This window comes from Pseudopipra pipra, chromosome 2, assembly GCF_036250125.1.
Source record: "Pseudopipra pipra isolate bDixPip1 chromosome 2, bDixPip1.hap1, whole genome shotgun sequence".
Lineage (NCBI taxonomy): Eukaryota > Metazoa > Chordata > Aves > Passeriformes > Pipridae > Pseudopipra > Pseudopipra pipra.
The window spans coordinates 97643991-97656585 of NC_087550.1; the positions used below are offsets into that span (position 1 = coordinate 97643991).

General features: G+C 35.7%; 1 protein-coding gene across 8 annotated transcripts in view; it reads left to right on the forward strand.

The window, feature by feature from the left end:
* STS (steroid sulfatase) overlaps positions 1–12595 on the forward strand; it is a 105711-nt gene that overhangs the window by 79342 nt on the left and 13774 nt on the right. The window lies entirely within an intron of this gene.

Here is a 12595-nt window from a genome sequence, read left to right on the forward strand (position 1 = left end):
TAGGCCAAGGAAAAAAGCATTTCTCACCGTTTTGCTCCTTTTTCACTTACAGCTCACTGTTTCTAGTAGCACCTTCCACATTAACCAAAGCTTATTTCCTTTTCTATAAAAATCTCTGTGCTGAATGAAGTTAAACACACAGTTGTCCCATCTCAGTTGACACTCAAAGTGACGACTTGTGTTACAGCTTCAAAATGATGATCCAAGACAAGCTTTGGCATCAGGTTTTTTTTATTTAAGTACTTTGGGAAAGGATTTGTTTAATAGTTAATGTGCAAACTTAAAGTGAGTTGGAAACGTTGTCTTCTTGGTCATCTGTAGGCTGACTTTCTACCTGTCTTGGACTTAAAACTAGGAAAAGGGAAAATATTACATGTCACGTTTATTTACCACTACTTTGCCTATGTGTCTTGCATTTGATAAATAATCATAAGGCAGAACCAAGCAATCAGATTTAGTACTCTTTTGTGTATGATGTTGGATGAAATTATTCTGAGTCATTATGAGAGAAGTAGACAGAGCTTTTGGCAGGCAGAGAGGCATTTTTTGTCAAACATACACCTTTGCAAGATGACCTATCCCTTGTCTGAGGAAAGGGTCAGCTTTATTATTCACTGAAGGGGAATGTGATGGGAAATGAGTGGGAGTACAAATGGGGGACTAGTCTATTGTATTTATTTGATGAGTAACAGTGTAGATTGTTATTCTTCCTTTCACCAAGGCATTCAAAGGACAAAGCCCACTCAGAACCTGGCAATAACATTTTCTTAACATTGGGCTGATGTTTGTAGAAGGTTGTTATGGCTTAATTCCAGATGGCAACTAAGCCCCACACAGCCACTCTAACCTGGTGACATGGGGGAGAGAATTGGAAGGGTAGAAGTGAGAAGACTTGTGGGTTGAGATAAAGTTTAATAGGTAAAGCAAAAGCAACACATGTCAGCAAAGCAAAACAAGGAATTCATTCACTATTTCCCATTGGCAGGCAGATGTTCAGTCATCTCCGAAAAGCTGGGCTCAATCACACATATTGGTGACTTATGGAAAGTGGAAAACAAATGCCATCACTCTGAATGTCTCCCTCTTCCTTCTTCTTCCCCCAGCTTTATATGCTGAACATGATGCCATATGGTGTGGGATATCCCTTGGATGAGTTGGAATCAGCTGTCTCAGCTGTGTCTCCTCCCAGCTCCTTGTGCACCCCCAGCCTGCTCACTGGTGGGGTGGGGTGAGAGGCAGAAAGGCCTTGGCTCTCTGCAAGTGATACTCAGTAATAACTAAAACTTCCTGTGTTATCAACACCACTTTCAGCACAAATCCAAAACATAGCCCATACTAGCTCATCATCAGTGAAGAGAATAAACTCTATTACAGCCAAAACAAGCACAAAGGGGTTTTGTTATGCTACCTTGTCAGCCTACATTGAGAACAGGCAATACTACAGTGAGAGTAGACAATAGCCAGGTATTTCTCTCTACTATCTTTTGTAGTTATCCTCTCTGAGGGTTTAACACCTTCTTCTTTCTTACTTGTCCAATCTTAGATCTTCAAAAATGCCTTTTCTATGTAGGCAATGCAATCGGACTTGTAAAGATATTTGTTGAAGTCAGGTTAAGTCTCACCCCTGTTTATGTCTCCACTACTTGTTATTGTCTAAGAGAGATAAATATGCTGGCATTGCAGCTGTAGGCACCTGATGCTATCTGCTTTGTTATTGGGTACTCCTGTGGAAAAACAAGTATGGTTGGTTTTTCTTCTGATATGTCAGCAGCTCTATATGGTGCAATTAATAATTTCAAAATGCATTATATTATTATTAGTTAGTGTTATTGTCTTATAGCCTCCCACCATAGCTCACTCTTTACAGCTTATCTCAGAGTCCATCCATAGTTGCTATTTCTGCTACTATTGAGTTATATTTTAGTATGTGAAAATTAATACAAGTAAAAAATATAGTGCAATGGTTTGGGTTGTTTTTTTTCTCCTGGAGAAGCAATTATTTTGAACATTTGATTCAAAAATGTTCAGAGCTTTTGTCTAGTGGCAAAGAACTAAATTAGAAGTATCCTATAGTGACAGTTCGTACCTTATATTTAGGAATACATCCAAGAAAGTGAATAAGGTCATGTTCATTAAAAACAGACTAGAAAGCTGGAAAATGGTGCAACTTTCACTTAACCTCAGCCTGCTACTATTATCACTTGCAAGACTGTAAGTCTTCAGGGTTTGGTTGTAGACTGAGCACTGTTTCCCGCTCTACATGTATTCCATGTCTAACATGCTCTGTCGCCTAAATAAAACCATATTCCTCCATGAGCTCATGCATTTTCCAGTATCCAGAAATGACTGCAGAATCTCTCTTCATTTAGTTGCTCCTTGCCAATGACAGTGATACTAAGGAAAAATGCATATACCAAGAATTGAGAGGGAAGCAAAAGTTCTGCTAAGCTATTTAGTCTCTTTTTTCCTCCATCACTCCACAGTTCCCTTAGTAACTTTATCTTTGCCATTGTTAGATTTCAACTATGCTTCAGTCTGAACCCCCTTTTTTTGGTTTAATTTTTGACTCTTAGGTTAAAATTTAGTGTACATTAAATTTCTAGTAGTTGCACACCTTTTCCTTTCTTGTAAGCTTCCAGAGTCTGACTTAAGCAGGTGTGTTTCTCACATCATTCAGGGAAGGTCAGAAACTTCAGAGTGAACAATTACCATTTTGCATTTATATATTTAGAGGCTAAGCATTCCTCATAACCAAATCAATACACATCTTCATTAAGATATATTAGTTAGGTCAGTTATTACATTCACAATATAATTTCCCCTTCATCAGCCCTTTGAAGGAACATTTAGAGGATATCTGCCACACAATGCTTTTTTTAACCAACACTTTCAGAATTTAAGCCTTGTGCTTTCTACAGAGACATGAGGAAAATAATGTCTCTTTTTTCTATTTTCCTCCTTTCTCAGCCACAGAAATAAGTTAACACTATTTTTTTCTTCATCTCTCTTTGACTCACAATTTACCTGATGCTAGAACATAATGCTCATTGTTCTTCACATTCTGAATTAAAAAAATGAATGAAATATCAGGCAATATTCTTTGCTCATGATTCTTGTCTCGTTCTCAGAGATTCATGCATGTGGAAACTTGCTATAAGTGCCTTGAAAATACAGTCCTAGTCCTCAGAGGATGATTTCCTATTATTTTGAAACTTTATAAATATGTGTAATTTAAATTATCTGTTAAAAATATATAGAGAAAGACGTGCTAAAACAGCATCAACAAAGTACAGCCATTTCCCACTAACAATAATTATTCTCCGCAGCTGCCTAGTGTATCATATAGGTACCAATATATGAAAGGAGCAACTTTAGAAAAAACCACTAAATTTTCTTTCTGCCCAGTAAGATGTAATCACCTAATTTTTTTTAAATAATTGAGTAATTTTTTTATCATTAGGCCTTTTCAATATGAAAACGAAACAGATATAGGATATGCCTTTATTTTCTTGAGCTGAGCCACCATTCTGTGGTGTATGCCAGATCATGCTTTGGCCTATTTTAAGTTAGATCACATGTTCTTCTGCTCAAGCAAGTTGACCAGTTCTTGTGTATTTGCTAATGTTATAATTTAGCATTTCTGAGTATTAAAAAACTATCAAGAGCTCTGTCTCCAGAACATTACTGGCATATGAATCAGTGCTAATAAAAATGCATTGCTATGACAACTTAATTATAAGTGGAGAATTAATCAGATACAGAGCAAATCTACAGTTGAATGGAACTACTGAATCTTTCAGACTGCTATGATTGTGTGCAAAATTTTGATTTGATAAGGAGGAAATATATTATAATACTGTGTAATAAACTCAGAAATATAATGTAATACAGTCCACATTAAAAAGAAATCATGATTTCATAGTATTTTGGTACTACTAATAAAAATATACTAATGTTTTTGATAAATGCTAGAGTGATTTTACTAGCAGGACTTCACCTTTTCTAATTCAAAATATATTTCATTATTCAGTGAAAAATGTCATTCAGTAAATAAAAGAAAAAGAGATGTGCTGTGGCAAGTTAAATTGAAGCACACTAGACCATAGAGTCAAACTAGCTTATCATGCAAATATAATGACTTTTAAAGACAGTAGCAGTTCACTAAAAAACATTATATAGAAATTTCCTGCTTTGCCTCACTTACCAAACAGGATACATTTCAGTTGGTGTTTATACTGAGTTTCTTGTACGTTGTGATCTGCTGCATTTATTGAAAATAGTTCAATCAAATTCTTTCTGTATTATCACAGAATTCATAGCCATGCTATTCCTGGCTGTCGCAATGTTCTCCAGCATCATGAGTATTTCATGAGACACATTTTGTTCTTTGGCTAGAGGTTACAGGCTTTTCCCAGTCTCGCATTTAGCCTTTTCTACATTTTCAGCTGTTACAAGTTAAACACAAACAAAAAGAGAATGAGAGAGGAATATTTTGTTTTGTAGTTTTCACACTGGATATGTAGGATAAATTTACAGAATAGTGTTTTGGGTTTTTTTAAGAGGTTCCTCCAGATTTAGTTTGACTAAAGGCATTGGAGTGATAATAAACAGAGTACAAAGCATGAAAAATCTGCTCAGAATGACTATTTTATAGCAACTGCTGGTTTGGACAGGTACAACCTTTCTTGTGAAATTGAGTTAAAATAAGGCCTGTTTCTGAAGAAATTAAATAGGAGGATTATCTTGCACTTTTCCTTACCTCTCAAAAGCACTATGTTATGCATGCCTTAAGGGTTAGTAAGGGTTACCTTATTAATTAGGAGGCTTGCATTATTTACAATGCCATTCTAAGCTTATCTTTTTTGTAATATCACGTTGAGTGTTAATAGTTAAAACTGTAAAGTGAATTCATTTGCTTAAAGAACACTGGCTTGTGAGAAAATATTGTACTGAGAGGGAAAGTGCAGGAGTTGGAGTTTAGACAGGTAGCAAAAGCTGGAAAACTTCTATGAAGCTCCATAGAACCAGCTTGAAATGTTTTTTCTACATTCAAGTTCTCAGTGTGAGAGTAAGTGAATCTAGTGATTGTCTCTAGCAAACAGAAATGCATTAAATTGTATATGATAGAGATTTTGGAGTGTAAGTGGTGTCAATACAATTCTGTTTGAAAATGCCAGTTGTTCAGTCCTCTTAGTGCATCTAAGAAATACAATCATCCAAACATCCACAAAATAAATTAACAGTTCTGTTTTCCCTGAAGTAGAAAGTATTAGGAATATCTCTAAGTACTTGTTATTTTAAAGATGTCTGCTAATATTGCTTTTACTTAATATAAACAAGAAATTTCAATTCATACATTCTTTAAAGCCTCATAAGCCTTTTTTTCATTACTTCCTTAGTAATAGGAGAGCATTTTTTCAGTGTGATGGTGAATGAATGCTATGGTATCTTCATATGTAAACTGTGGGATGTGCCTGTCATACACAGTAGACCCATTGGCAGAACCCTTGTCTAGTTTTTTCCTATTCTTTTTGCTTGCTTCCCTGAGGAGCTTTTTCCATTTACAGTTTATTTGCCTTCTCTCTGGGGAACAAAGGACTTGGATTATGTTGTTACAGATTAGTAAAGACTCACATTGACCCTGAGAATCCCAACAGTTATAGTTCCTTTCATTGCTTAACAGGACAAAGGAAGGTAAATTTAATAGAGGCTTGATCCAGAACTTTCTTCTTTTGCACATCTTCAAAGGGACAGATACTACCATGTGACTGTAACTGTTGTCAAGGAAACATTTTGTTTTCTTACAAAGGAATATCTTTTTTTATCAGATCTTATCATACCAATCTCTCATTTTTTCTCAGAAAATAACAAATGAGAAAGGATAAGACAGAATGGCTAAATATTTGAAGCAGAAAAATTTTCCTATTGTCACAAAAGTTTTAGATTTCTAGCTAGAAATAATAAACTTCTTTGTAGTAAAAGTAAAATTGATATTGGAACACTTTGTCTTAGAGAGCCATTCCCCCAGTGAAAGACCGTGGTGAATGTCATATGACATTCATTGACATTATAAACACAGACTTTCAGTGATCATATCATACTGCTTTTTCTTCATATAAAAATAGCAACCTTAACATATTGGTCTTGAATTCAAGATTTCCTGACCTAAATTAGTAATGTTTTTAGTGAACAGGGAGAGGTTGACAGGTTTCAGTGATCATATAAAGGCAAAGGCATTTAAAGCAGATAATTCAGTATTATTTAAACTTCAGTTTTAATGGCTTGCTGTTTGATATTGTGTCATGCACTTGTGACATGTACAAAAGAAAAATTTTAAGAGCTAACACTTAAATAGAAAAAGGTTTCTGAGTTAGAACAACTGTCTAATATTTTTAAATATATTTATAAAGTTAGCAGTAGTCAAAACAAATATAAATAACAACAACTACATGAAAGAATAGATAAAAATGCACTGCAACTTTCAAAAATTAATTTCAGCTTACCAAGTAACATAAAAAGTGGGTCTTTAACAGTATCTGGAGCATTACACTTCCAAAAATATCTTTAGTTCAGTGCTGGATTTGAGCCTGCAGCATTTTGCATGTTACATTCAGAACATAGCGCTGATTCATCCTTATTTTAAAATCAGATTCAAATGGCATATGGTGTCTAAGCAATGTTCTTCAAGGGAAGTAGTTAATACATGCACAACCCACATAGACTATTCGGTGTGCCACCGCTTCTATCATATTATTACTCCTAGAAAATAAAGCAAAGTGTTTGTTTATTGAGAAATTCCCTGGAAACTTGACTGTCAAGAGCAAGGTGACTTCTCGGTGTGCCATAAAAGACCATGCCATGAAAGGCAGAAGTAATTGTAGAAGAAAACAGTGGATGGTCTGAGGGTAGGTGCACTTGGACAATATTATGCTGGAGGCCATATGTTGATCTGTGGATGATGTGTAGTTGCTTCTGAATGAAAGTTCTTATCAGTACTTTAGACAGACAACACGACCAGAAATATTCAATTATCAGTGTAATTGTTCTCAGCCTGAGAAAAGCTCACACTGCAGTACAAACAGTGAGCTTTCTGTTGCTTTCAGAGCTTTTTTTGTGGTCTCAAATTATCAGAGGACACATAATGCATTGCACTGTTCAAGTATCTTTTGTTAAGACATCAATAGTTTCCTAAAACTGAAAGTAGGGGGATAAACCCCCACAACAAAAAAACCAAACAGCTTTCTATAATTTGTTTCTTGTTTTGTTGTTCTTAGTAGGGAAATTTTGTAGATGGATTTGTATGAACAATTTTTGAAACTGAAAACAACTACATTTCACTAGTAATTTGTTATTATAGTTCTTTCAATGACTTCCTAGTAGAAATGCAAATTCGGTGAAGTAGTATAGAATAAGTTCTTACAGATGTGACATTTTTCAAATTTATTCAAATTTTTACCCTCAAGTTTATTGAAAATAATTTTTCAGATGCAGTTCACAGTTCCATTGGGCAATGGAATAGGCTCCCCAGGGAAGTGGTCACAGCACCAAGCCTGACAGAGTTCAAGAAGCATTTGGATGATACTCTCAGGGACATGGTGTGACTCTTGGGGATGGTCCTGTGCAGGGCTAATTGGACTTGATGATCCTTATGAGTCCTTTTCAACTTAGCATATTCTGCGATTCTGTGATATTAAGGAGATATTTTATGGTCCCATAGACGTGGTACTCTAATGCAAACATTTCTGAGACTCACTTACTCCTCTTCAAGACTGACATTTTAAAGCAAAATAGGTTTCTACCATTCATAGTAGAGGGGGAAGTTAGAAATCATGGTGCAGTAACAACATTAAAAGTCAACAAGATCATAAAACCCCAATAAAGATCATGATAATTTAGCACTTAGAATTAGCACTGGTGCAATAAAGAAAGGGTGACCCTTTTAATAATAGGAAATATTAGTCATCCTTAAGATAATTTTGTCATTACCAAATGTGTGCTAATTTTTCATGTATAACCTGTTACCTGTCTGTTGTACATTAATTTTTAAAAGGTGTTATATCATAGAAGCAATATTCTCAATCACCTCACATGCTTCGTGAAAAGAGTAGAGTCTTCAAACTCCATAAAGTCTTAAAGATTAACTTAATTATATTATCTGGACTCTCTTTAATGCCACAGGGTGTCAGACAAGCAGCTTTTCAGTCTGTGGCTCTTTTCCATCTGTATAGTCCTGTTCGGTGGTGAAGGGAGACTGAATCTCATTATAGCTACCTAAGCATTAGTTCTTATCCTTGACAGCAAAACTACTTAGCCAGCAAAACATTTTAGTTTGAGCTCAACAATGTCTTAACCTACTGTGCTGTTGATGACTCCCATTTAAATTCTCTACTGTAGCTCTTCTTTTTTTATTTTTTAATAGAATTGTCATTTTTTAAGATTTTTGTTGATTCACACCTTTTTCTTTCTTAATTTTTTTTTTAAACAGGCAAAGTGCCCCTCCTATCCCTACCCACTTCCAAGCTCCAAATACTTTTTAATGTTGCAATAGCCAGCACTGCTAATAAGTTGTTTGGTGGAGCTGCTAAAGTAGTACCCTGATACACATGCACAGAGTTAGAGAGAGGGAATAGCAGAGTATAAATAGTATAATGAAGATTTTGACTTTAGCACAACAAAAGTATGAGGCAGAAATATTAAACAAGACGTTGTGAGTAAATAAATCTACCTGAGTGAAGAATTACTTATTCTCTAAAAATGGTTTATCAACACACTCTGGAGTTTCTTTTAAATGCACTGTTCTCCAGTTCTAGAAGGCTCTGGGAAACATTAAAATTAGGACTCTTATGTCCACAGTGTCTTAGAACTGCAATTCCTGTAGTCCCACCAGGAGGAGGGTCCACTTTTTCCTACAACTGGTCATGGAGGCACTTCCATGCACTTTCTTGACTTCACTACTTCTTCTCTTAAACTATCCCAACCCTCAGCCTAGCAAATGGGGATTTGTTGCAACTACATTGCTGTTTGGTTTTGATCAGCTGTTACTTTTTTGTCCTAGACATGGTTAAATTTTATCACAGGAAAATGCAATTCCTGCCTACAGTATGTCGTTTTTAAGTTGTTTATATGAAATGGGGTTTGCTGTAGCATTTCCCTCTCTGTTTTATGCAGCATACCTAACTTAGAAGTGAAAAAAACGCTTTTTTAATATATATATCCACATCGTGTGCTCTATACAATCACGATTTTATTGTCTGCTTTCTCAAAGCCTGATCCTCAAACTGAATTTTGATTCATAAGTATTATATAGAAGCTTTAAGTTATGAGTTTCACCTATAGAGGATGATATTGCTAGTTCTATAACACTGAGTGGTGGATTGCTTGTAGTATTTATAGCTGACAATGATTTTTTGACTCTGAAAGGCAGTGCAATTGCTACTAAAACCAATTTTCAGCTGTAGCCAGAGGCTCTAAGACCATACATCTTTATGATTCAGAAACAACTGTAGCTCATGAGCGTTCAGGTCAGTTTTCAAAAAGCAACTTAGAAGAAAGTCTGGGATAAACAAAACTTATCTTTTGTTTTCCAGAGAAAATCTGTTTCATCAGTGAGGACTATTTGTAAGTATGCCGTGAAGGCATGAGCTCATGCACAAGTATGAGGACAAGTATATGTTTCACAGAAGTGAAGATGGTTTGAATTATGCTGTGAGAGGGAAGTTTTGCCCTAAAGCTTGGAATTTGCTAAAAAAAAACCCCAAATATCATTTGGAAGAATTTATCCTAACAGAGCTGGTCAGCATAAGAACAACAAAGCTAGAATCAAGCAAATGACAGAGACAAGAAAGTGTAACTATTGTGTTGTGCTGAAACCGAGGGTTTGAATAGCTGACTTTTTTTCCTTTTTTTTTTAAACAAATACAGAAAGCATATAGAATTCTGTTTGCAGTCCTGTTTGCAATGGTCACTTAAACTTTGAAGGAAAACTTTGGGACTTCATACGTTATTTTGATTTTCATTCTCTATTTTTTTCTTTTGAGTCTGGAAAAGAAGGTTAGTGATCTGATGCATTCTTTAGAAAATAAGAGACTTGAAATAGGGATTATAATGAAATTAAATCCATTATGAAAGAATGGATTATGATACTTGAACTATTTGGATTATGATATTTGAATTCATCAAAATTAACAACATTTACAGGTTTTTATTACAACTAACATTATTCTATTGAATATCATACTTTGACAGTTTTCAGGTTTATCCTGAAAATCTTGCAAAATGTATTAATAGGTTTATCTTAACACAAGAGTAAGTACTGAGCTCAAATGCCTCGGTTCAGTTTCACGGTCAGTGGAAACATAATCAGTCAGTGGATGGAAAAGCAACTGGGAGTTGCAAAAAAATTGTACAAGAATACATGTTGTTTGCTCATATGCTTCAGTTCATTCAACTCTGCTCTAGTAAAGCGGTTTGATCATTTAGAAATTCTGGTGATCTCAAGAATGCCAAGTAGCTCCAAACAGCAGGCAGCAAAAAGCTGGCTTAGAAAACCATGCTGCTATTCACAGAGAGGCTATAATAATCAAGAAAAAGGTGCTGAGAAATGCTTTAACTGGATTTTGAAACCTGATAGTAAATAGATTATACAAAGACTGTAGCTCCTGACCTGATCATTATCAAAGGCCTCTTTTTCTTATCCCTTTTATGTGCCAAAGTATTTGAGGTCTCCAGATAGGAAGTGTTTGAATATCTGCCAGTGCTTTTAAATAGTGATGACATACTGATGTGTGAAAAAAACCCACACCAAACCAAAACAACCTTGAACCAGGTTCTGAGAAGTATATTTGAATGTTTAGCGACTAGCAGGTTGAACTAAAGAAAAGTGAATGTACCACTTGTATTTCACAAAATATTTTTGAGTACACATCTTTCAAAGCATTTAATCCATTGTAAGTAACCTTGAGAAATGTTTGTATTTTAAAGACAGACAATATGAAAAAATTAACATATTACTCTCTTTAACACAGCTTAAATGTGAAAAAAGTATATATTTTTATCTTTTACTTAAGAAAATTAAGTATAAATTATTTGAATGCTGCAAAGGATTATTCCATTAGTGGATATTTTTCAAACTTAAGATGTTGGCAAATGTCTATGTGTCAAACTTGATAAATCTCTGTTATTGCTATGGTATGGAAGAGTCAGCAGAAGGTTTCTACCTCATTAACATGTGAACCTCAGAGGCTGGCTGAGCCTGTCAATGCAGTCTCTGCCTGGACACAAAAGAACAGTTCCCATGACAATTATACTTGGTCTTTCCTAACCAATTTCAAGCAATTTGTTCACTTTGTGGACTAAATTGACCTCAGATATATCCTTACCACTCTGCATTGTTAGATTTTGTATTTCAGTTGCTACATATTTGCAAAAGGTGTATGAGAACACATTGTGTCTCAGTCAGGTAGAGCAGGACCTTTAGGAAGGCTTAAACTGTCTGCATTCTTGGTTATGCAGTGATCTGTACAGCTGTCTAACATGTCTGTATAGGGGCATCTTATTGCTTCTCTAAAAAATTTTGATCTGTTCTTGGGGACATGGTTGTGGAAGCAGATAACCTTTTTTGCATTTAACTTTTTGGTCTTTTTATGTTAGATTGGTGAGAAGAAAGTAGTAATCAAAAGTTCTGAAGTTAAAGCTAGATAGACATGAGATTCAGCAGGACAGAAAAACCTTTTGAAGTGGAGGTGAAGATCTGGATGATATAAAAATTGTTTAGCAAGTCCATCTGCCTGGCCCAACTTCCTTTTGAATGTGGTTTCTCTAATCCTAACTGAATTTCCCTAATCCTAACTGAATTTCCCTAATCCTAACTGAATTTCAGGTACCTTTTTATGTCTACAGAGTCTAAGTGCCAAGACCTCAGGAATACTGACTCAGTATCAGTAAAGAGACAGAGTTTAAGCTTGGACATGTTCAGGGTGAATGACAGCTAGTTAGAGGCTTCTTTGGAAGTGTAAGAGAAAGTATGTCTTAACTAATGACTAGATGAGATTGAGGTAAATGTCTGTGAGTGTGCAGTGCACTACAGTATGAAGCAAGGATCAATGCAAACCACTGCTGAATGCTAAACCAAACCTGTTTTACAGGTGAAAATCATTTATGTAACCCATTTTGTTTTCCATTGCAATAGATGGGGAATTTGCGTATGGTTATTTGCCTTGTGAAGAATAACATAAAAAATGCATAGAAGAAGGGGCCATGAATACAATAAAAAACCATTTCCTGGTCTTTCCTGTTACCATTACTATTGTCATGGACCTTATAAAGAGTACTTTGATGCCACGGTCTGAGAGGTGGGGTGTGGCTGTGACACAGCACGGGCAGGTCCAGAGACAAGGTAGAGGTGCAAATGGAATGCTTCATTGAGGGGAGTAGGGGTTTTATGAGTTTCAGGTGGAGAAAGGGCTAGAACATGGGGTGGAGCATGAGACGGACAAACGGGAGAACAAATCGGGGTAGGGACACAGGAAAAGGGGGAGGAATGTGGGAGGTACTGGGGAAGGAAAAGGCGAATGGTGGCTGTCTCCTCTCTGCAGCT